The 22,607-nt window shown below is 42.8% G+C and overlaps 1 pseudogene; it reads right to left on the reverse strand.

Annotated features, from left to right (window-relative positions):
- Positions 1 to 22,607, reverse strand: part of LOC148147418 (tyrosine-protein phosphatase non-receptor type substrate 1-like) — a 35,689-nt pseudogene that overhangs the window by 144 nt on the left and 12,938 nt on the right.

Here is a 22,607-nt window from a genome sequence, read left to right on the forward strand (position 1 = left end):
AACAAGACAATAACGATTAGATAGTTTCAGGATTTACGATCGCACGTGACTAGAAACTTTAGCTTCTTCAACTTTTGGTCGAACAACGCAGAAGAGAGATATTAAATTTTCATTATAAAATGGTGATTTTAAGTGCAGTAAATGGGAAATTCCTTGAACGATCGAATTAAAGTATATTACTGAGGATGATGACGGAGAATGCTGGAGAATCTCAGCAGGTCTGGCCGTATCTGTGGAGAGAGAAACAGAGTAACCATTTGGAGTTCCAGCATGACTTCAGTTCTGACTTGAACTGATAACTCAATTTCTCTCCACAAATGCTGCCCGATCTGCTGAGTTTCCTCCACCAATTCCGGTGATCGTTATTTTAGGTGGTGTAAAGATGACATTATCAGCAAGCGGGTGTTCTTTAGTCATTCAGGACGCTTGAGAATTACGCTGAAGTTCCAATACTATTTACCACTATGCCAGCAAGTCTCCTAATGTTAATGATATAATTTAAAACTCTCAGTTTGGTAATATCTGTGAAGCAATGTACCTTGGTGAGAAATTGGATCAATAAATGTCACATTAGCTGGACATTGGAGGGTGACATGAGATACTTGACAAGTATAAACAAGTATAAACTCTGGACGGACTTCAAAAGGTTGGAAAACTTGTAAAAACCCATTTATGTTCAGTTCTTTGTTTGTCTCTGAGTGGATTGTGATTTCAATTCCATCTTTGTACCATTTGAGAATGATCGCCTCTGGATAAAAGTCATTTGTTTCACACACGATGTCCAGAAGAGAGGAGTTTGGAGATACTCTGGAGAGAATCTGCAGCGCAGATGGGGAAACTGTAGGAAAAAAAGGCAAACAAGTAAGATTTAACATTTAGGTTATTTGGTCTTGAATGGAAATTTGTCCTTTTTTTAGATTAGATTCCCTACAGTGTGGAAACAGACCTTTCGGCACAATAAGTTCACACTGACCCTCCAAAGAATAACCCACCCAGACCCATTTCGCTTTGACTAATGCTAAGTGGTAAAGGCTGGGGGCAGGGAAGGAAGCAGAGTCCCTGCTCCTGAGTGTTATTTAGATGCATTCTGCTGGAAAGTGCACAATGTGAATGTAAAAAGTAATGATGAAGATGCCTATATTAGGTATATTTCAATATGATGCAATTAGTGTTTTTGGTATATAATAGTTACAACAGCATTTTCTTCACCATATCGTTAAAAGGTAATTCTACTTTTTTGTGAGTTCCAAAAAAAACTTTTGAAGATTTATTTTACATTGGAATAAATTGACTGAAATGATTGTGTTGCATTATTTTTATTTTATTGGATTGGGAACAGCACTGTTCCAACCTCCGAAAGAGGCATTTAATTGCTTTCACATAATAGCCTAATTTGAATAGGTTTATCATCAGAAGGGCCTGTGCCCGAAACGTCGAATCTCCTGTTCCCTGGATGCTGCCTGACCTGCTGTGCTGTTCCAGCAATAAAGTTTCAACTTATCATCAGAATAACATACTAAAGTGGTAAATAGTCTCCATTTTTAAAAACATACATTAATACAGTTCATCCATGTTGCTGCATACGCATATTCAACATTAAATTATGGTGAAATTGGACAGACGTAAATCTGTCAATGCATAGCAAACATTTTACCATAAAACAACGGGGCTTAAAATGAAATGCTTAATATTTTCTTGTATAAAAAATTTTGTTTCAGTCAACCTCTTTACAGGTGAATGAATACTTAATTCATTCAAAAATGACAAACAATTGCAGCATAAAAGTGAAATTTTTTTTTAGATTAGATTACATTACAGTGTGGAAACAGGCCCTTCGGCCCAACAAGTCCACACCGACCCGCCGAAGCGAAACCCATCGATACCCCTACATTTACCCCTTACCTAGCACTACGGGCAATTTAGTATGGCCAATTCACCTGACCCTGCACATCTTTGGACTGTGGGAGGAAACCGGAGCACCCGGAGGAAACCCATGCAGACACGGGGAGAATGTGCAAACTCCACACAGTCGCCTGAGTCGGGAATTGAACCCGGGTCTCAGGCGCTGTGAGGCAGCAGTGCTAACCACTGTGCCACCGTGCCGCCCACTTATGCCACCGTGCCACCCACTATTATCTGGTGTAAATTAGAAAATGTTATAAATGAAAATTTCGAAGGTAATATCTTATAAAATAAGACACATGAAATGGTACGTAACAGCACATTTACCGTTACATTAGGTAAAGGTTATTTTGCAGGTATCCCAGTGGAAAAAGAATCAAGAATATTGTTGTACAATTGCAACAAACATATAAATTGCTGGAGTAAATCAGCAGATCTGGCAGCATCGGTGGAGAGAAAGCAGAATGAATGTTTCAGGTCCAGAACTGGATTTGCTGGAACATTAGTTCTCTCTGGTGGTTCATTGAAAAGCATCCAGGCGTGTTCCAGAACAATGCACAATATACTATATAAAATATAAGAAAGGAAAATCTAGTGGATGCTGGATATCTGAAATAAAACGAGAAATGCTAAAAACAAATGTTTTCAATACAGTAGCATTTATGGAGAGGGACGGATCTCACATTTCATGGTATGAAACGTACAACATTGTCATTATTGAAAATATTAGCTATGTCTCTGCATTAGCACATACGTTTGCAGTTTAACACAGAGTATGTATTGGATTGCAAAGTCGCAAATAGGCTGTTGCCTAAATATTACATTGGTTGCAATATACTTTTAAAAACCATGGCTACTGAAGATTATTTTGATAACTTTAACTTACTGTGAAGATTTTCAGTGCTTTTTTGACAGTGCAGATGAATTGTTCCAAAGTGGGAATTGCTAACAGAGGTGGGTATAAACTAAAGGAGCAGTATCAGACTATTTGGCCCATTTGGTCTGCTCAGCCATTCGGTCATATTTCTGATATATTTCTCAACTCCATTTCCCCCACCTTCTCCCGTTAATCTTTGACCCCCTTACTACTCATGAACCTATGTCACTCTGTCTTAAGTACACTCAATGACTTTGCCTCCACAACTTCCGGTGGCAACGAGTCCCACAGATTCATCACCCTACGAAGAAAGTTCTCTTCATCTCAGTTTGAAACGGTCATCCCTTCACCCTGAGGGTACGCCCCCCCCCTCCTTTACTCTCTTATTAATGGAAGTTCTCCAAATCCACTCCATCTCGGCTCAGTATTCTGTAAGTTTTAATGAAATCCCCCATCATCCTTCTAAACACCTTTTGTACAAACTCAGAATCTTCAATAGCTCCTGCATCACTTGGATTATTCTTGTAAACCTCCTCTGGAACCCCATCAATGCCATCACATCCTTCCTTCGATGTGGAGCCCAAAACTGTGAACAATATTCCAAATGCAGTCTGATCAGAGCCTTATATAACCTCAGCAGCACATCCCTTCTTTTGTATTCGAGTCATGAATGCTCATATTGCATGAGCCTATCTAATTCCCAAGTGAACCTGCATATTAACCTGAAGAGAATGCTGAATGAGAACACTGAAGTCCCTTTGTGCTTCAGATTTCTGAAGTGTTTTCCCATTTAGAAAATAGTCTATGTGTCTATTCTTCCTAGCAAAGTGCATTTCCCAATTATATTTCTCTTACTTTGCCATTCTTCTAGCCTATCCAAGTCCTTCTGCTGCCTTCATGCTTCTCAACACTACCTATCCCTCCACATATCTTCTTGTCACCTGCAAATCTAACAACAATGCTTCTGTCCAGATCGTTAATATAAAACATGAATGATTTGGTTCAAACATGGCTCGTGCGAAGGTCCACTCGTCACTGGCTGCCATCTTGGAACAGGTCCTTTTATCCCAAATCTCTGCTTTCTGCAAATCAGCTGATCCTCTATCACTGGCAGCACCTTGCTCTTAACAAGGCTGCAATGTTATTCAGAAACCTTCTGTGCGGCATGTTGGCAAAAATCTTCTTTCCTCTCCGTAACCCCCCCCCCCCCCCCCCCCCCCCCCCCACCCTCTCATTGTTGTATCAACGCCGAAGCAAAAAGCAGCGAGCATAATGAATTGGGAAGAACTTAAACTCGTATTCAGGATGGAGATGATCTCGTACCTCACAGGGCTTGAATTCTGAAATATTACCATTCATTTTCCCAAAAAACTTTTATTTTCTAAATAAATAATAAATAATTATGTATTTTAAACAAATAAACTAACAATTAAATATCAGGTGTGCATAAGCAATTACAGATTTTATTCGATGCGAGTTTGTTCAAAGTTTGTGCGAAGATTTGTAGCTCGGGTGCTCGTTGTTGTGGTTCTGTTCGCCGAGCTGGAAGTTTTTGTTGCAAACGTTTCGTCCCCTGGCTAGGCGACATCATCAGTGCTTGGGAGCCTCCTGCGAAGCGTTTCTTTGATGTTTCCTTGTTTATAGTGGTCTGTCCCTGCTGCTTCCGGTTGTCAGTTTCAGCTGTCCGCTGTAGTGGTTGGTATATTGGGTCCAGGTCGATGTGTTTGTTGATGGAGTTTGTGGATGAATGCCATGCCTCTAGGAATTCCCTGGCTGTTCTCTGTCTGGCTTGCCCTATGATAGTAGTGTTGTCCCAGTCGAATTCATGTTGCTTGTTGTCTGCGTGTGTGGCTACTAAGGATAGCTGGTCGTGTCGTTTCGTGGCTAGTTGATGTTCATGTATGCGGATTGTTAGCTGTCTTCCTGTTTGTCCTATATAGTGTTTAGTGCAGTCCTTGCATGGTATTTTGTACACTACATTCGTCTTGCTCATGTTGGGTATCGGGTCCTTCGTTCTGGTGAGTTGTTGTCTGAGCGTGGCTGTTGGTTTGTGTGCCGTTATGAGTCTTAGGGGTCTCAGTAGTCTGGCAGTCAGTTCCGAGATGCTCCTGATGTATGGAAGTGTGGCTAGTCCTTTTGGTTGTGGTATGTCCTCGTTCCGTGGTCTTTCTCTTAGGCATCTGCTGATGAAGTTGCGTGGGTATCCGTTGTTGGCGAATACCTTGGATAGGTGTTCCTCTTCTTCTTTTTGCAGTCCTGGTGTACTGCAGTGTGTTGTGGCCCTTTTGAATAGTGTCCTGATGCAGCTTCGTTTGTGTGTGTTGGGGTGGTTACTTTCATAGTTTAGGACTTGGTCTGTGTGTGTGGCTTTCCTGTATACTCTTGTAGTGAATTCTCCGTCTGGTGTTCTCTGTACCATCACGTCTAGGAATGGGAGTTGGCTATCCTTTTCTTCTTCTCTCATGAATCGGATTCCTGTGAGTGTGGCGTTGATGATCCGGTGTGTTTTTTCTATTTCCGTGTTTTTAATGATTACAAACGTGTCATCGACATATCTAACCCAGAGTTTGGGTTGAATTTGTGGTAGGACTGTTTGTTCTAACCTTTGCATAACTGCCTCTGCTATGAGTCCCGAGATTGGTGATCCCATGGGTGTTCCGTTGATTTGTTCGTATATCTGGTTGTTGAATGTGAAGTGTGTTGTGAGGCACAAGTCCAGTAGTTTAAGTATGCCGTATTTGTTGATAGGTTCAGCGTCCTGTTTTCTGCTCTGTGTGTCCAGTAGGTTGGCTATTGTTTCTCTGGCTAGGGTTTTGTCAATCGAAGTGAACAGTGCCGTCACGTCGAATGATATCATGGTTTCTTCTTTGTCTATGTGTATATTTCTGATGATGTCCAAGAATTCCTGTGTTGATTGTATAGAGTGTTTGGATCCGCTGACCAGGTGTTTCAGTTTCTGTTGTAGTTCTTTGGCCAGTTTGTATGATGGTGTCCCTGGTAGTGATACTATGGGTCTGAGTGGGATGTCTGGTTTGTGTACTTTAGGTAATCCATAGAATCTGGGGGTGTTGTTGCTTTCCGGTTTCATTCTTTGTAGGTCAGCTCTGGTTATCTGTCCGTTTTTTTGTAGATTCCTTAGTGTGTTATTTATCCTATTGGTGAGCTGTGGGGTGGGGTCAAACTCCCTCTTTTGGTAGGTGTTGGTATCTTCAAGTAGTTGTTGTGCTTTTTGGATGTAATCAGATTTATCTAGGATGACCGTCATTCTGCCTTTATCTGCTGGTAGTATGATTATGTTCTTATCATTTCTTAGTGATTTCAGTGCTTCCCTCTCCTTGGTGTTGAGTTTATGTGTTTGTCTTTTCCTTATTATCATAGGTACGACAGTTTGTCTCACGGTTTGTTGTGTCTCTTCTGTCAGTCCATTGTTCCTGAGTATGCCTTCTAGTGCTTCTATACAATCAACACAGGAATTCTTGGACATCATCAGAAATATACACATAGACAAAGAAGAAACCATGATATCATTCAACGTGACGGCACTGTTCACTTCGATTGACAAAACCCTAGCCAGAGACACAATAGCCAACCTACTGGACGTACAGAACAGAAAACAGGACGCTGAACCTATCAACAAATACGGCATACTTAAACTACTGGACTTGTGCCTCACAACACACTTCACATTCAACAACCTGATATATGAACAAATCAACGGAACACCCATGGGATCACCAATCTCGGGACTCATAGCAGAGGCAGTTATGCAAAGGTTAGAACAAACAGTCCTACCACAAATTCAACCCAAACTCTATGTCGATGACACGTTTGTAATCACTAAAAACACGGAAACAGAAAAAACACACCGGATCATCAACGCCACACTCACAGGAATCTGATTCACGAGAGAAGAAGAAAAGGATAGCCAACTCCCATTCCTAGACGTGATGGTACAGAGAACACCAGACGGAGAATTCACTGCAAGAGTATACAGGAAAGCCACACACACAGACCAAGTCCTAAACTATAAAATTAACCACCCCAACACACACAAACGAAGCTGCATCAGGACACTATTCAAAAGGGCCACAACGCACTGCAGTACACCAGGACTGCAAAAAGAAGAAGAGGAACACCTATACAAGGTATTCGCCAAAAACGGATACCCGCGCAACTTCATCAACAGATGCCTAAGAGAAAGACCACGGAACGAGGACATACCACAACGAAAAGGATTAGCCACACTTCCATACATCAGGAGCATCTCGGAACTGACTGCCAGACTACTGAGACCCCTAAGACTCATAACGGCACACAAACCAACAGCCACGCTCAGACAACAACTCACCAGAATGAAGGACCCGATACCCAACATGAGCAAGATGAATGTAGTGTACAAAATACCATGCAAGGACTGCACTAAACACTATATAGGACAAACAGGAAGACAGCTAACAATCCGCATACATGAACATCAACTAGCCACGAAACGACACGACCAGCTATCCCTAGTAGCCACACACGCAGACAACAAGCAACATGAATTCGACTGGGACAACACTACTATCATAGGGCAAGCCAGACAGAGAACAGCCAGGGAATTCCTAGAGGCATGGCATTCATCCACAAACTCCATCAACAAACACATCGACCTGGACCCAACATACCAACCACTACAGCGGACAGCTGAAACTGACAACCGGAAGCGGCAGGGACAGACCACTATAAACACCGGAGGAAACATCAAAGAAGCACTTCGCAGGAGGCTCCCAAGCACTGATGATGTCGCCTAGCCAGGGGACGAAACGTTTGCAACAAAAACTTCCAGCTCGGCGAACAGAACCACAACATGCTAGTTTGTCAAACATTTCACTTAAAAAAAAACATTGGCATGAATCCGATCATATTAAATTGCAGATCGGTTCTTGCTACCATGACTAAACAATACAGATGTCATTGTAACAACTTCTCTTAAATTTTAGGTTTGACACCCATTATATTTTACGATCAGTTAATCCGAACAGGGAAGAAAACGCCTAGCACAGTTGATAGTGAATTCAAAACCAGTAGTGTACAGGACGTTGAAGATTAACTTCAGACTAACCTGCAATAATTTTAATATATGAAATATTCCAAATTACTCTCTTCAACCAGTAGCACTTGCCAAATACTTCCATCGTTGAGCCAGTTCCATTTACAATGCTGTTTCCCAGGGTTTTCCCTCAGCAGATGTGTACCCTGGAATTGTGTGCACTAACGTTCAGGAGATGCAAGGAGCCGCCTCCTTGTTTAAACAGGAGAAATACCTTCCTGCTGTTTGTTTGCAGAAATGTATTTTCACCAAGTTGCCACCAATAAGCCTTGACATCGGAGTTGTTTTGAAAACTGGGAAATGTACAATAGTAGTTAACGTTTGAACCTACTCGGGCGTTCGTGCTCATAGGAGCCTGGAAGACTTGGAAATGAGCGTTAACAGCAGCTGTAGGGAAACAGTTATACATATAACTTGAAAGTCAACGAATAAGACTAATTATAAAAACTGACTGAGAGGAGCAGGAACCTGGGTGAAGGAGCAGTAGACAATACCTGTGCTGATAGTTCCTCCAACCCATATGTACTGAAGAACACTGACTGGAAACATCATTTACAAGAGAAAAATATCACTTGCTGCCAGGAAGCACACAGAGACAATGAATTGCTCTTGAGACCTGAATATTATGGAGCAGCGTTCACCTCAATGTCACTCCAAAGCGATCAGAACATTAAAGGCGGTCCTTCCAAACCAGGGTCACAGTGAGATCGAGTGAGCAGACTCATTGTCATTAAAGATATGTTTTGGTAACAGGAAGACTGAAGTTAGGTGATAAGGTTCTTCACATGACCATCAAAGGAAAGTTGATGCAGTCTAGTTAGGAGGAGAAAGTAAGGACTGCAGATGCTGGAGATCAGAGCTGAAAATGTGTTGCTGGAAAAGCGCAGCAGGTCAGACAGCATCCAGGGAACAGGAGAATCGACATTTCGGGCATAAGCCCTTCTTCAGGAATGAGGAAAGTGTGTCCAGCAGGCTAAGATAAAAGGTAGGGAGGAGGGACTTGGGGGAGGGGCGTTGGAAATGCGATAGGTGGAAGGAGGTTAAGGTGAAGGTGATAGGCCGGAGTGGGGGCGGAGAGGTCAGAAAGAAGATTGCAGGTTAGGAAGGCGGTGCTGAGTTCGAGGGATTTGACTGAGACAAGGTGGGGGGAGGGGAAATGAGGAAACTGGAGAAATCTGAGTTCATCCCTTGTGGTTGGAGGGTTCGCAGGCAGAAGACGGTCTTCCAACCGTCGTGTTGCCATGGTCTGGCGATGGAGGAGTCGAAGGACCTGCATGTCCTTGGTGGAGTGGGAGGGGAGTTGAAGTGGTTGGGTTGGTTGGTCTGGGTGTCCCAGAGGTGTTCTCTGAAACGTTCCGCCAGTAGGCTAGTTCCGCAGTCTAGTTAGGCCACTTATACCTTTTCCACCTCTGCCCCGCTCCCAACCCCTGAACAAAAACAGGAAGCAAATTCTGAGCAAGCGAGAAAGTTCATCAAGCAAGTACCAAGAAATCGAATGAATTGAAGTTTTGGTCAGAAAACGTCGTCGAGTCCACGAAAATAAAAGAGCATCCGCTTATCTCCCTGTGATCTCTCGAAACTTTCGGTTGGAGAGTTGTGTAAAATATCATTGACATCGACACAGACTTTTCATACTGGCGTCCGCAGTTAATATTGCATCTCACAGTTCAGCTCGAACCATTCTTAATAACCTCTCTGTGAAACCGTTGGTGATGTTTTGTTAAATCAGATGCACCGTAATACAGTAATGCAAAACATTGTTGCTAAATGTAAGTAATTAGACAAAAGCATTGCAGCAAGGCTTCGTGCTAAGAGGCTGGGTGTCAAACACATACTTACCAAAGGCTGTTGGCGAAGAAGTACCGTTAGACAATTAACAAACCGTGTTTTGTGTTTACCTCCGTGGTTCAGCTGCAAACCTCATCAGTCTTGAGTTTCCAACGATTCAAACCTGTCATTATAGATATAGTTCCGTCCTAACAACTTCTATTAATCGGACGTGGCGTGTGCGCTACTGAGGAGTGTGTGCTCTAGAAATTAACATCTCTGTGCAATATATCACCTGTTATTCGCTCATACTTGAGACCTGCATGGTCATAGTTTGGTACGTGTGGAACATCCCTTTGATTTAATTCAGCTGATTGATCAACATTTTTCTTAAGGAAAAATTTGTTGTTTGCATCACAATGAGTATATAAAATGAGTGTTTATATCTCATCTACAAAACTGTACACTACTTAGCAACAGGAATAGGGCCTCCCAAACATTAATATATCCTTAAATTGACTTTAAATATCAATTCTACATGCACCACATGCGACACAAATATATATTTTTTTCCCCGATATGCATACATCCTACTGTGAGACACAGTCTAAATCGACGTTATCCACAGGTATATGGGAATATAGAAACACGAGTAGGCCATTCACCCCTTCGGCCCTGTCTGGCCAATCCGTGAGATTATAGCTGATCTAGGCCTAAAATCAGAAACCTGACTTTGGCCATTAACTCTTCATGCCTTCGTTGAAGAAAAAAAAATCTGAAATTTAAAGTTAGCAACTGAAATAGCATCCCCAGCCATTTACCATGTCATAGCATCATAGAGTGATACAGCACAGACAACAAACAACAGACCCTTAGGTCCAAACCATCTGTGCCACCTAGATATCATAAACTGATCTAGTCGCATCTGCCAGCATTTGGCCCATATCTTTCTAAAGTGTCCTATTCATCTATCCACCCAGACATCTCTTAAATGCTGTAATTGTATCCACCTCCACTACTTCCTCTGGTACCTCACTCGATACACAGACCACTCATTCCGTGAAAAGCTTGCCGCTCAGTTCCCTCTTAAATCTTTTCTCTCCACTTTAAAACTATGTTCTCTGGTTTTGTACTTCCCTACCCTGATGAAATGACCTTGGCTATTCATCTTATCCATGTCCCTCATAATTGTATAAACATCTCTAAGGTCATCACTCAGCCTCCAACTCTCAAGGGAAAAAAAACAAACAGCCTTTCCCTATAGCTCAAACCCTCCAATCACAATAACATCCTTGTAAATCTTTTCCGAACCCCTTCAAGTTCCAAACCATCCTGTGTGTGTGGAGATGCTTCTGAAGATCTCTCATGAATGGCTTAGCTCTAAGTTTTAGACAATGTCCCCTAGTTGCCGAATCTCAACCAGTACAAATAGTCATTTTTATCTACCCTGTCTTTTCCTGTTGGCATTGAAGGCAGAACACAAGACAGACCTTTGCCTGATAATGCAGATCATTTCTGACAAAGTGCTAAGACTGCCCGAATTGCTCTCTTTCAAAAAAAGTTAAAATCATGGCATTTTATTTCATCTCATTAATGCACTTATTTGGGCGGCACGGTGGCTCAGTGGTTAGCACTGCTGCCTCACAGCGCCAGGATTCGATTCCAACTTCGGGCAAAAGTCTGTGTGGAGTTTGCACATTCTCCCCGAGTATGCATGGGTTGCCTCCCGGTGCTCCAGTTTCCTCCCACAGTCACAAAGATGTGCAGGTCAGATGAATTCGCTATGCAAAGGTGCCCATAATATTCGGTGGATTAGTCAGAGGGGAAATGGGTCTGGGTGGGTTACTCTTCGGAGTGTCGGTGTGGACGTGTTGGGCTAAAGGGCCTGTTTCCACACTGTAGGGAATCTAAAAAAAAACCTTTTTTTAAAGAATAGATTTAGCTGGTCATTAATCCTGTTTCCGGGATGTGACATCTCTATGCAGTCTAAAATCTATCTTACTTTAATAACACACAACCAACCAGAAATGACTGAGGGACACCCTCAGACTCTGAAAGATAATTTATGGATTTAAATTGCTTCTTTATTGTTCTGAACCAAATATTGACGATTTTAATGAGTCATGTTCTGGTTTTTTGATTTAAATTGTCCTGGTCTTCCAATTACTGTATTTCTGTACATGACAATTTTTTACTTTTCCCAAATATCTCTGGTAGATTAACTTGCATAAAGTGTCAAAGTGCTTATGAAAATGCTTTTCACTCTTCCCTGCTGTTGATCCCATGGCCTCGACTGTTGGTAAAGATCAAATCTGGAAGCAGTTGTTGGAGAGTTCATTTGGATTTCTTACAGAGGGAGAATACAAAAGTTCATAATTTTAAATACATTAAATCTTTCATTCAATTTACGACTATAAGAAAACAGAGTTGGAGTAGATGCATTTATTAAGGATGATATCGTGGTTAGTTTAGTTAGAAAATGAAGCCTTATAAACAGAGATTTTTTAAAATGCCAAAAAACAGAGATCATCAGTGTGCAGAGGACAGGAAGACTGTGAATGCACATTGAGTCCAATCTGGGTGATCAGTAAAAGGCGGAGTAATATTAATGGGGACTTCTCTCTGATATGAATTCAAAAGCAAGGTAGGTAAAAGGGACAAGAGAAAGAGATTCAAAAGTGTGTAGGGGGAATTTTTCTGACCCTCAGAGATGAGGGAAATTCACAATTGGATGTAGTAGTAGAGAATGACCCAAAGGAAATACGTGAACTAGAGGAACATCGAGGCAATAGTGATGACAATCTAAAAAGATGTCTGATACTCATAGAGTGGGATATAGCTATGGTAAACATCACAATAGTACATTGGGAAAAAATGTATCTGATTTTGAGGGCTTGAGCCTGGAACTTGGGAATACAAAATTGAAACATAATTGACACAATGATGCAGAACAAAAATGGCAAACATTTAAAATATTTTTCAACTGATAACCATGCTCAGTTAACGGAGAGGGACAATGTAAACGTCAATAAGTCTCCACGAAGAGCTGAAGAGATAAAAGACTTGTATATTCAGCACATGGATAGGAGGTGATAAGAGAGATAATGCAATTGGGAGGAGTAACAAGGCAAGAGAGTACACGTTGGATGGTAGGATCCTATGAACTACAGAATATCAGAGAATCTTGCTATGCATGTCCATAGTTCCTTCAAGGTGATCCCGTTAATTTGTTTCAGAACGCACATGAGTTACTTGCCTTTATTAGTCAAGGCAATGAAAACAAGAGAATGGAAGTTATGATAGAGCAGTTTCTAATGTGACTCATGTCAATACTGGACTGCTATTTGCAGTTCTGTTTGTCACGTGATAGAAAAGGCATGTGATTGCAGAAGACGGGGTGTTTGACCAGGATGTTGGCTCGGATGAAAGTATTCAACTCTGAAGAGTTTGAGGTTCCTTTTCTTGGTACTGAGAAGGCGGACTAGGACCTAACTGAGGTGTACATAGAGAGGATAGATCGGAGAAATTCCCCCACCCCATCCCCACCTTGTAGAAGGTCCAGTGACCGGGGGAAACTGTTTCAAGATAAGGAGCAGTATATTTAGAGAGACATTTTTTTCCATCCATACGTTGGTTGGTATCTGGAACTCACTACATAAAAACATGATAGAGACAGGTACCATCAATAACTTGGAGTATTTAGATGAGCATTTGAAATGCTGTAGCACACAAAGGTGCAGATCTAGTACTGAAAAATGAGATTAGTACAGTTAGATGTCATTGGTTGTCATGGATGCATGAGTTGAAGGGCCCGTTTCCATGCTACAAAATCTCAATAATTCTATGACTGTTTTTACTACTCAGTGAAAGGACTGGTGGTGGGAAGGCAAAATGGAAGCACAAATAAGAACACAATTTGTTAAATTAGAATCAAAAGTGCACATTGTAAAATTTTGTCTGGGGGCACCAATTTAAAGTAAAGGGAGGCAGGATTGGAGACAGGCACATTAAGAGTTAGGCAGGAAAATAATGATAGATAACAACAGATTATATAAACCTTAAAATTGACAAGAAGGTTGATGTGATGGTTGGCAGTGTGATCAGGAATGTGATCATTACATTTAAATACATTAAATAGAACTGATTGAATCAACGAATCAAAGTCAAATATGATGAAATGGAGAGGGACAGGAGCAGACGTTATGGGAAAATATTTATTTGGGAGAGGGAGAATTTCAATGCTATTAGGCAGGAAGTGGGGCACCTAAATTGGGAACATAAGTTCCCAGAGAAATGCACAACAGAAATATGGAGGTTGTTTAGGAAGCACTTGCTGATCATGCTAGATAGTTTGTCCCATTGAGGCAAAGAAGGGATGGTAGGTTGAAAAAACCAAGAGTGACAAGGGATGTGGAAGATCTAGTCAAGAGGAAGAAGGAAGCTTAAATAAGGTTGAGGAAGCAGGGCCAGTCAGGGCATTAGAGGGTTACAAGTTAGCCAGGAAGGAACTGAAGAATGGATTTAAGAGAGTGAGAAGGGGGCAGGAAAAGCTTTAGCGGGTAGGATTAAGGAAAACCTTAAGGCATTCTACACTTCTGTGAGGAATAAGAGGATGGCCAGAGCGAGGATTGTGGAGGGAACTTGAGCCTGTAGTTGGGGAAGTAAGGAAGGTCCCTAATGAATACTCTGCTTCAGTATTCATTACTGAGAGGGATCTTGACATTTCTGAAGACAGCGTGAAACAGACTGATAGGGTGGAACAGGTTGATGTTAGGAAGGAAGATGTGCTGAAAATTTTGAAAAACATAATGATAAATAAATCCCGTGGGACAGTGGGATAAACCCTAGATTACTACAGGAAGTGATGGAAGGGATTGCTGCACCTTTGACGATGTTCGTTGCATCTCCACTGTCCACTGTTCACCCAGATGATTGGTGGGTGGCAAATGTTATTACCTTGTTCAAGAAAGGGAATAGTAATAATCCTGGAAATTACAGAGCAGTCAGTCTTACATCAATGGTGGGCAAAGTATTGGAGAGGATTCTGAGAGACAGAATTTATGATTACTTGGAAAAACATAGTTTAATTAGAGATGGTCAGCACGGCTTTGTGAGGGGCAGGTCACACCTCACAAACCTTATTGACTTCTTTGAGGATGTGACAAAACACGTTGATGGAGGTAGAGCAGTGGATGTGGTCTACATGGATTTTAGCAAATCGTTTGATGAAGTTCCCTATGGTAGGCCCATTCAAAAAGAAAAGAGGCATGGGATACAGGGAAATCTGGCTGTCTGGCTACAGAATTGGCTGATGCATAGAAGACAGAAAGTGGTGGTAGATTAATGTATTCAGCCTGGAGCTTGGCGACCAATGGTGTTCTGCAGGGATCTGATCTGAGACCGCTGCTCTTTGTGATTTTTATAAATGACTTGGATGAGGAAGTGGAAGGGTGGGTTAGTAAGTTTGCTAATGACACGAAGGTTGGTGGAGTTGTGTATAATGTGGAGGGCTGTTATAGGTTGCAACAGGACACTGACATGATGCAGAGCTGGGCTGAGAAGTGGCAGATGGAGTTCAACCTGGAAAAGTGTGAAGTCATTCACTTTGGAAGGTTGAATCTGAATGTTGAAAAGGAACAGAGGGATCTTGGGGTTCACATCCAAAGATCCCTCCAAGTTGCTAACCAAGTTGATAGGGCTGTTAAGAAGACATATGGTGTGTTGGCTTTCATTAGCAGGGGCACTGAGTTTAAGAGCTGTGAAGTTATGCTGCAGCTCCATAGAGACCTGATTAGACCACACTTAGAATGTTGTGTTCAGCTCTGGTCGCCTCATTAAAGGAACGAAGTGGAAGCTCTAGAGAGGGTGCTGAGCAGACTTACAAGGATGCTGTCTGGACTGGAGGGTATGTCACTTTTCTCATTGTATTGAAGAAGGATGAGAGGTGACTTGATGGAGGTGTCCTGATGTTGAGAGGCATAGATAGAGTGGATAGCCAGATACCTTTTTCTATGGTGAAAATGTTTATGGCGAGGGGGCATAATTTTAAGATAATTTGAGGAAGGTATAGGGGAGATGTCAGAGGTAAGTTCTTTACTCAGAGAGTGGTGTGTGCATGGAATGCACTGCCAGTAGTGGTGGTAGAATCATTTACACTAGGGACATTTAAACGACTATTTGATCGGCAAATGGAAGTTAGTACAATGAACAGTCTATTGGTTAGTCTGATCGTCAAGTAGGATACTCGGCCAGCACAACATCGAGGGCCAAATGGCTTGTACTGTGCTGTTCTATGTTCTATGTTCTGTGTTCTAAATAAAACTTGGTCCATTTGTATGTGATTGCTTCAGAGCATTTCAAAATAATCAATGGAAGGGAACAAAGAAACATTATCATATGTAACATTGGTTAGGAGTAGAAAAAAAACTTGCAATACCATCGGGAATTTTGGTAGCTAATGTAATATTCATTTTTAAGAACGGTGCATTACAGACCAGTAAGTTGGTCTGTTCCTGGTAATCGCCAAAGTGGCCATAAACAGTTTGGCAAAGTGGCCATAAAGAGTTTCCGATATCGGTGATAGTCAAAGTAATTTGGCTTGAGTACCTGTGCCTCGTTCATGGCTATGACCACGCTTAGGTGACCTTGGATAGGAGGCATGCAGTGTGCACTAGAAGCTGGAGGATTTCTATGACCGCAGGGCACTACAGAGGTTGGAGTACCTTGTTAACTTTGAAAAAAAGAATAATTTGAGGTTGTTAATTTGAATTTTCCTCTTTTATTTCTTTAAGTGCCTGGCACCTTGTAGTCAGGGGAATTCAGCATGAACTTGGTGTGTTTTATTCAATTTGACTTAACTGATTTTAGAAGAGTAAACTTGACACTAGTGATGAGAAAATAATGGATTTTGGTGGAATGGAGAGATTCGAGGAATGTCGAGAAATGAAAATAAATAAACACATACTAATGAATAGATATTGTAGGCTTCAATGGAGAACATTTATGTTGAGGAATTTTATTCATTTTGTTTTGAGAAAGACACAGAGAATAGATAGCAGGAGGATCAAGTGAAGCCTAAAGAAGGATCACTGGACTCGTAATATAGACTCTGCTTTCTCTCCATAACTGTTGCCAGACATGCTGAGTTTCTCGAGCAATTTCCAATTTTGTTGTATTCAAGATGGACGAGTTGGGCTGAATGTCAGTTTCCATGCCAAAAGGCCTCTGTTATCCTATTATATTACAATTTAAATAAAGTTGAGACATTTCAAGAAATTTCATGAAGTCTGCTACTCAGATTTCCACATAAAACTAATTTTGGGTGAACTTGAGGTGGTTAACTTTTAACTTTTTTTAATGTCTGCGCTCTATATCTCTTTGATGAAGAGCATGGTATCTGGACTTGGTAAAGGACATATTTATGTTAAATTGTGCCTTATATGTTTCACAGGTTCAGTTGAAAAGAACAATACAGCTAAGAAGGAGGCCTTTTGACCTTTTTTTCTGTGGAGCGAGAGAAATAGTCTTCTACCACCCTCTTACACTTTCCCTACCTCCCTGTTTTTATTTTCCTTTCAGGATGCATTCAGTTTCCTCGAAAGCAGTAATCAAAGAAACCCAGGTTTGATTCCAGTCTCAGCTTGCCTGTTGTGGAGTTTGCACATTCCCCCAGTGTCTGCGTGGATTTCCTCCTGATGCTCTGGTTTCTTCCCACTGTCCAAATATGTGCAGGTTAGGTGCATTGGCCATGCTAAATTATGCATACTACTCAGGGATATGTAGGTTAGGTACCTTGATCAGGGAAAAAATGTAGGATAACAGGGAAGGGGAATGGGTCTGGGTGGGTTACTCTCCGGAGGGGTTGGTGTGGACTAGTTGTGCCGAAGGCCCTGTTTCCACACTGTAGTGATTCTATCATTCCATGATTTTGTCAGCCCACAATATGTTCTGACATACAAGCTGTAAATGTTGTAACCGTGCATTGCCTCATCTTCCCCATTCTTGCCAAAGCAAAACCTTACATTTATGTCTTTTCCCTTTCAGATACTTGAGCTGGCAATATAATGGAGGAAGGGTGAGAAGATGGTCAGCTCTGAAGAGACAGCCCCATTTTGGGACTTCACATTAGCAAAAAGAAACTCTTGACAATGGACTTATGTTGAAGTATACATACAGGATAGAATCTGCACCTGATGTGATAATGGGCTGCCACCAGGATAGGAAGCAATAATCCCATGAGAGCCACCTTCTTGGATTGTAATGTCATGGAAGAGATTTGCTGAAGAGGAAACAAAAAAGAATTTCAATGAACAAGCTACAAAATCAGGGTGATGGGTTATCACAATGAAAAGAAAGCTTGAATGACGCGAAACATGACCGAATTGGAGCTTGGCCTCATCCTGTCTAGTATCTAATCGTTGTTAGCTTTATTAGCATACTTGTAGACACCACAGCATGTCACTGCCTGCTGGAGAGTACTTCACATTTCACTGTAGAATGAACAATTTTCACAAAAAGTAAAGATGCTATAATAGCTTGGGTGGCACGGTGGCACAGTGGTTAGCACTGCTGTCTCACAGCGCCAGAGATCTGGGTTCAGGCAACTGACTGCGTGGAGTTTGCACATTCTCCCCGTGTCTGCGTGGATTTCCTCTCACAGTCCAAAGATGTGCAGGTTAGGTGAATTGGCCACGCTAAATTGCCCGTAGTGTTAGGTGAAGGAGTAAATGTAGGGGAATTGGGTCTCAGTGGGTTGTTCTTCGGACTGTCAGTGTGGACTTGTTGGGCCGAAGGGCCTGTTTCCACTATAAGTAATCTAATCTACAGTGGAAGGTTAGATTGTAGTCACATAATGTAAATTTGCTGATAGGCATGCTCCGATATTCCTCCTGCAACCTTACGTTACTCCAAAGAAGTTCACACTCAGATTGAACATAGAACATAGAACATAGAACATAGAAGAATACAGCGCAGTACAGGCCCTTCGGCCCTCGATGTTGCGCCGATCCAAGCCCACCTAACCTACACTAGCCCACTATCCTCCATATGCCTATCCAATGCCCGCTTAAATGCCCATAATGAGGGAGAGTCCACCACTGCTACTGGCAGGGCATTCCATGAACTCACGACTCGCTGAGTAAAGAAACTACCCCTAACATCTGTCCTATACCTACCCCCCCTTAATTTAAAGCTATGCCCCCTTGTAATAGCTGACTCCATACGAGGAAAAAGATTCTCACTGTCGACCCTATCTAAACCCCTAATCATCTTATACACCTCTATCAAGTCACCCCTAAACCTTCTTTTCTCCAATGAAAACAACCCCAAGTGCCTCAGCCTTTCCTCATACGATCTCTCTACCATACCAGGCAACATCCTGGTAAACCTCCTCTGCACCCGTTCCAGTGCCTCCACATCCTTCCGAAAGTATGGCGACCAAAACTGCACACAATACTCCAGACGTGGCCGCACCAGAGTCTTATACAACTGCAACATGACCTCAGTACTCCGGAACTCAATTCCTCTACCAATAAAAGCCAGTACGCCATATGCCTTCTTCACCGCACTATTTACCTGGGTGGCAACTTTCAAAGATTTGTGTACATGGACACCAAGATCCCTCTGCTCATCCACACTACCAAGTATCCGACCGTTAGCCCAGTACCCCATCTTTTTATTACTCTTACCAAAGTGAATCACCTCACACTTAGCTACATTGAACTCCATTTGCCACCTTTCTGCCCAGTTCTGCAGCTTATCTATATCCCGCTGTAACCTGCCACATCCTTCCTCACTGTCTACAACTCCTCCGACTTTCGTATCATCCGAAACTTACTCACCCAACCTTCTAACCCCTCCTCCAGGTCATTTATAAAAATGACAAACAGCAATGGTCCCAAAACAGATCCTTGCGGAACACCGCTAGTGACGGCACTCCAAGATGAACATTTGCCATCAACTACTACCCTCTGTCTTCTTCCAGCCAGCCAACTCCTAATCCAAACCTCCAACTCACCCTCAATGCCATACCTCCGTATTTTTTGCAGTAGTCTACCATGGGGAACCTTATCAAACTCCTTACTAAAATCCATATACACCACATCTACCGCTTTCCCCTCGTCCACCTCCTTAGTCACCTTCTCAAAGAATTCAATAAGGTTTGTGAGGCACGACCTGCCCTTCACAAAACCATGCTGACTATCCTTGATCACATTATTCCTATCCAGATGTTCATAAATCCTATCCCTTACAATTCTCTCAATCGCCCCAATTGAACCTTCACGCCTCATCTTTACATAGGCCGCCCTCTTCCATTTAACAAGGGATTCCAATTCCTTATTAAACCACGGCTCCCTCACACGACCCTTTCCTCCCTGCCTGACGGGCACATACTTATCAAGGACACTCAATAGTTGCTCCTTGAACAAGCTCCACATATCAATTACACCCTTGCCTTGAAGCTTACTTTTCCAGGCCACACATCCTAAGTCATGCCTCACAGCATCATAATTTCCCTGCCCCCATCTATAACTCTTGCCCTGTAGTGCACACTTATCCCTCTCCATCACTAGAGTAAAGGTCACCGAATTGTGGTCACTGTCCCCAAAGTGCTCACCTACCTCTAATTCTAACACCTGGCCTGGTTCATTACCCAGAACCAAATCCAGTATGGCCTCACCTCTTGTTGGCCTATCTACATATTGTATCAGGAAACCCTCCTGCACACATTGGACAAACACTGACCCATCTAACGAACTTGAGCTATAGCTTTCCCAATTAATATCAGGAAAGTTAAAGTCCCCCATAACAACCACCCTATTACTTTCACTCTTCTCTTGAATCATCCTCGCAATCCTTTCTTCTACGTTTCTAGGACTATTAGGAGGCCTGTAAAAAACTCCTAACAGGGTGAGCTCACCTTTCCTATTCCTAACCTCAGCCCAAACTACCTCAGATGGCGAGTCTTCATCCATCGTCCTTTCCACAGCTGTAATACTATCTTTGACAAGCAATGCCACACCTCCCCCTCTTTTACCCCCACCTCTGACCCTACTAAAACATTTAAACCCTGGAACCTGCAACAGCCAATCCTGTCCCTGTTCTACCCATGTCTCCGTAATAGCCACAACATCGAAGTCCCAGGTACCAACCCACGCTGCAAGTTCACCTACCTTATTTCGTATACTTCTTGCATTGAAGTATACACACTTCAAACCACTTTCCTGTTTACAGGCACCCTCCTTTGAAATTGATGCCATGTTCCTAACCTCCCTACATTCCAGGTCCTGCACCCTAAAGCTACAGTCTGGGTTCCCATGCCCCTGCAGAGTTAGTTTAAACCCCCCCCAAGAGCACTAGCAAACCTCCCACCAAGGATACTGGTGCCCCTCAGGTTCAGGTGTAGACCATCCTGTTTATAGAGGTCCCACCTTCCCCAGAAAGAACCCCAGTTATCCAAATATCGGAATCCCTCCCTCCTGCACCATCCCTGTAGCCACGCATTTAACTGTTCTCTCTCCCTATTCCTCGACTCTCTATCACGTGGCACGGGTAACAAACCAGAGACAACAACTCTGTTCGTTCTAACTCTGAGCTTCCAACCTAGCTCCCTGAAAGCCTGCCTAACATCCTCAGCGCTCCTCCTACCTATGTCATTGGTGCCAATGTGGACCACGACTTCGGGCTGCTCCCCCTCCCCCTTAAGGACCCGGAAAACACGATCAGAGACATCACGTACCCTTGCACCTGGGAGGCAACATACCAAACGTGAGTCTCTCTCGTTCCCACAAAACCTCCTATCTGTGCCCCGAACTATCGAGTCCCCAATTACTATTGCTCTGCTCTTCTCCACCCTTCCCTTCTGAGTAACGGGGACAGGCTCCGTGCCAGAGGCCTGAGCCCCGTTACTTGCCCCTGGTAGGTCGTCCCCCCACAAGTATCCAAAACGGTATACTTGTTCTTGAGGGGAACGGCCGCAGGGGGTCCCTGCACTGGCTGCTTCCTCCCAGTCCCCCTCACTGTCACCCATCTATCCGCCATCTTTGGAGTTACTACTTCCCTAAAGCTCCGATCTATGACCCCCTCTGCCTCCCGAATGATCCGAAGTTCATCCAACTCCAGCTCCAGTTCCCTAACACGGTCTTGGAGGAGCTGGAGATGGGTGCACTTCCTGCAAGTGTTTTCAGCAGGGACGTCCATGGCATCCCTCACCTCAAACATGTTGCAAGAGGAACATTGCACTGCCTTCACTGCCATCCCTCTGAAAGTAACCTTTTATAAAAAAAAAAACTGGGTCTAAAGAATACAACAAGCAAAATGCAGCACTTACCTACTTACCACAACGGGTCTTATTATTTAGGTTAGAGGAGGAGGGCGGGTGGGAGACACTACCTCTGTAGTGCCTCGGGTTCTTCTCCTGCGCGCTTTTAAAGGGAAAAAAACCTACCCGGCTGCCCCTCCGGTACTCGTCACTTCCCCCTGCTGCTCCCACTCTTTCTGTAAAGAGAGAAAAAAACACCGCTGCCCGCTACCGATAAGTAATTTTAAAACAAACTGTCTTACCTTAGCTGCTGCTCGCACTCAAAGTGATTGCTGTCATCAAACTACTGAGAGTCTTGAAGGATATCACAGCAGGCAGCTAAATTGTCTCCAATGTATTTCTAGCAACACAGAGACATCCTTAGGCTCCTGTTGGTCTCTATCCTCCCGCAGTTCCATTCCTCTCTGCCCTTGCTGTTATCTCTTCTGCTGTCACTACCCCATCCTGTAATAACACATGATTAGATAGTGCAATAGGATGCATGGCTTTTAAGGCTCAGACATACTTGAGTTTGTCTTTAAAGGTCATTAATAATCTCTTCCCTTAAAAACCTTCCAACAGCCATTGAGCAACCAAAGGGGTAATGCTGCAGATAGGCATTCAAACAGGGAAAGACACCAGCAGATAGACATGAATGGAATGCACAAGAG

Source organism: Chiloscyllium plagiosum, unplaced genomic scaffold, assembly GCF_037043375.1.
Source record: "Chiloscyllium plagiosum isolate Xiang-an unplaced genomic scaffold, Cpla_swu_hap1 HiC_scaffold_17, whole genome shotgun sequence".
NCBI lineage: Eukaryota > Metazoa > Chordata > Chondrichthyes > Orectolobiformes > Hemiscylliidae > Chiloscyllium > Chiloscyllium plagiosum.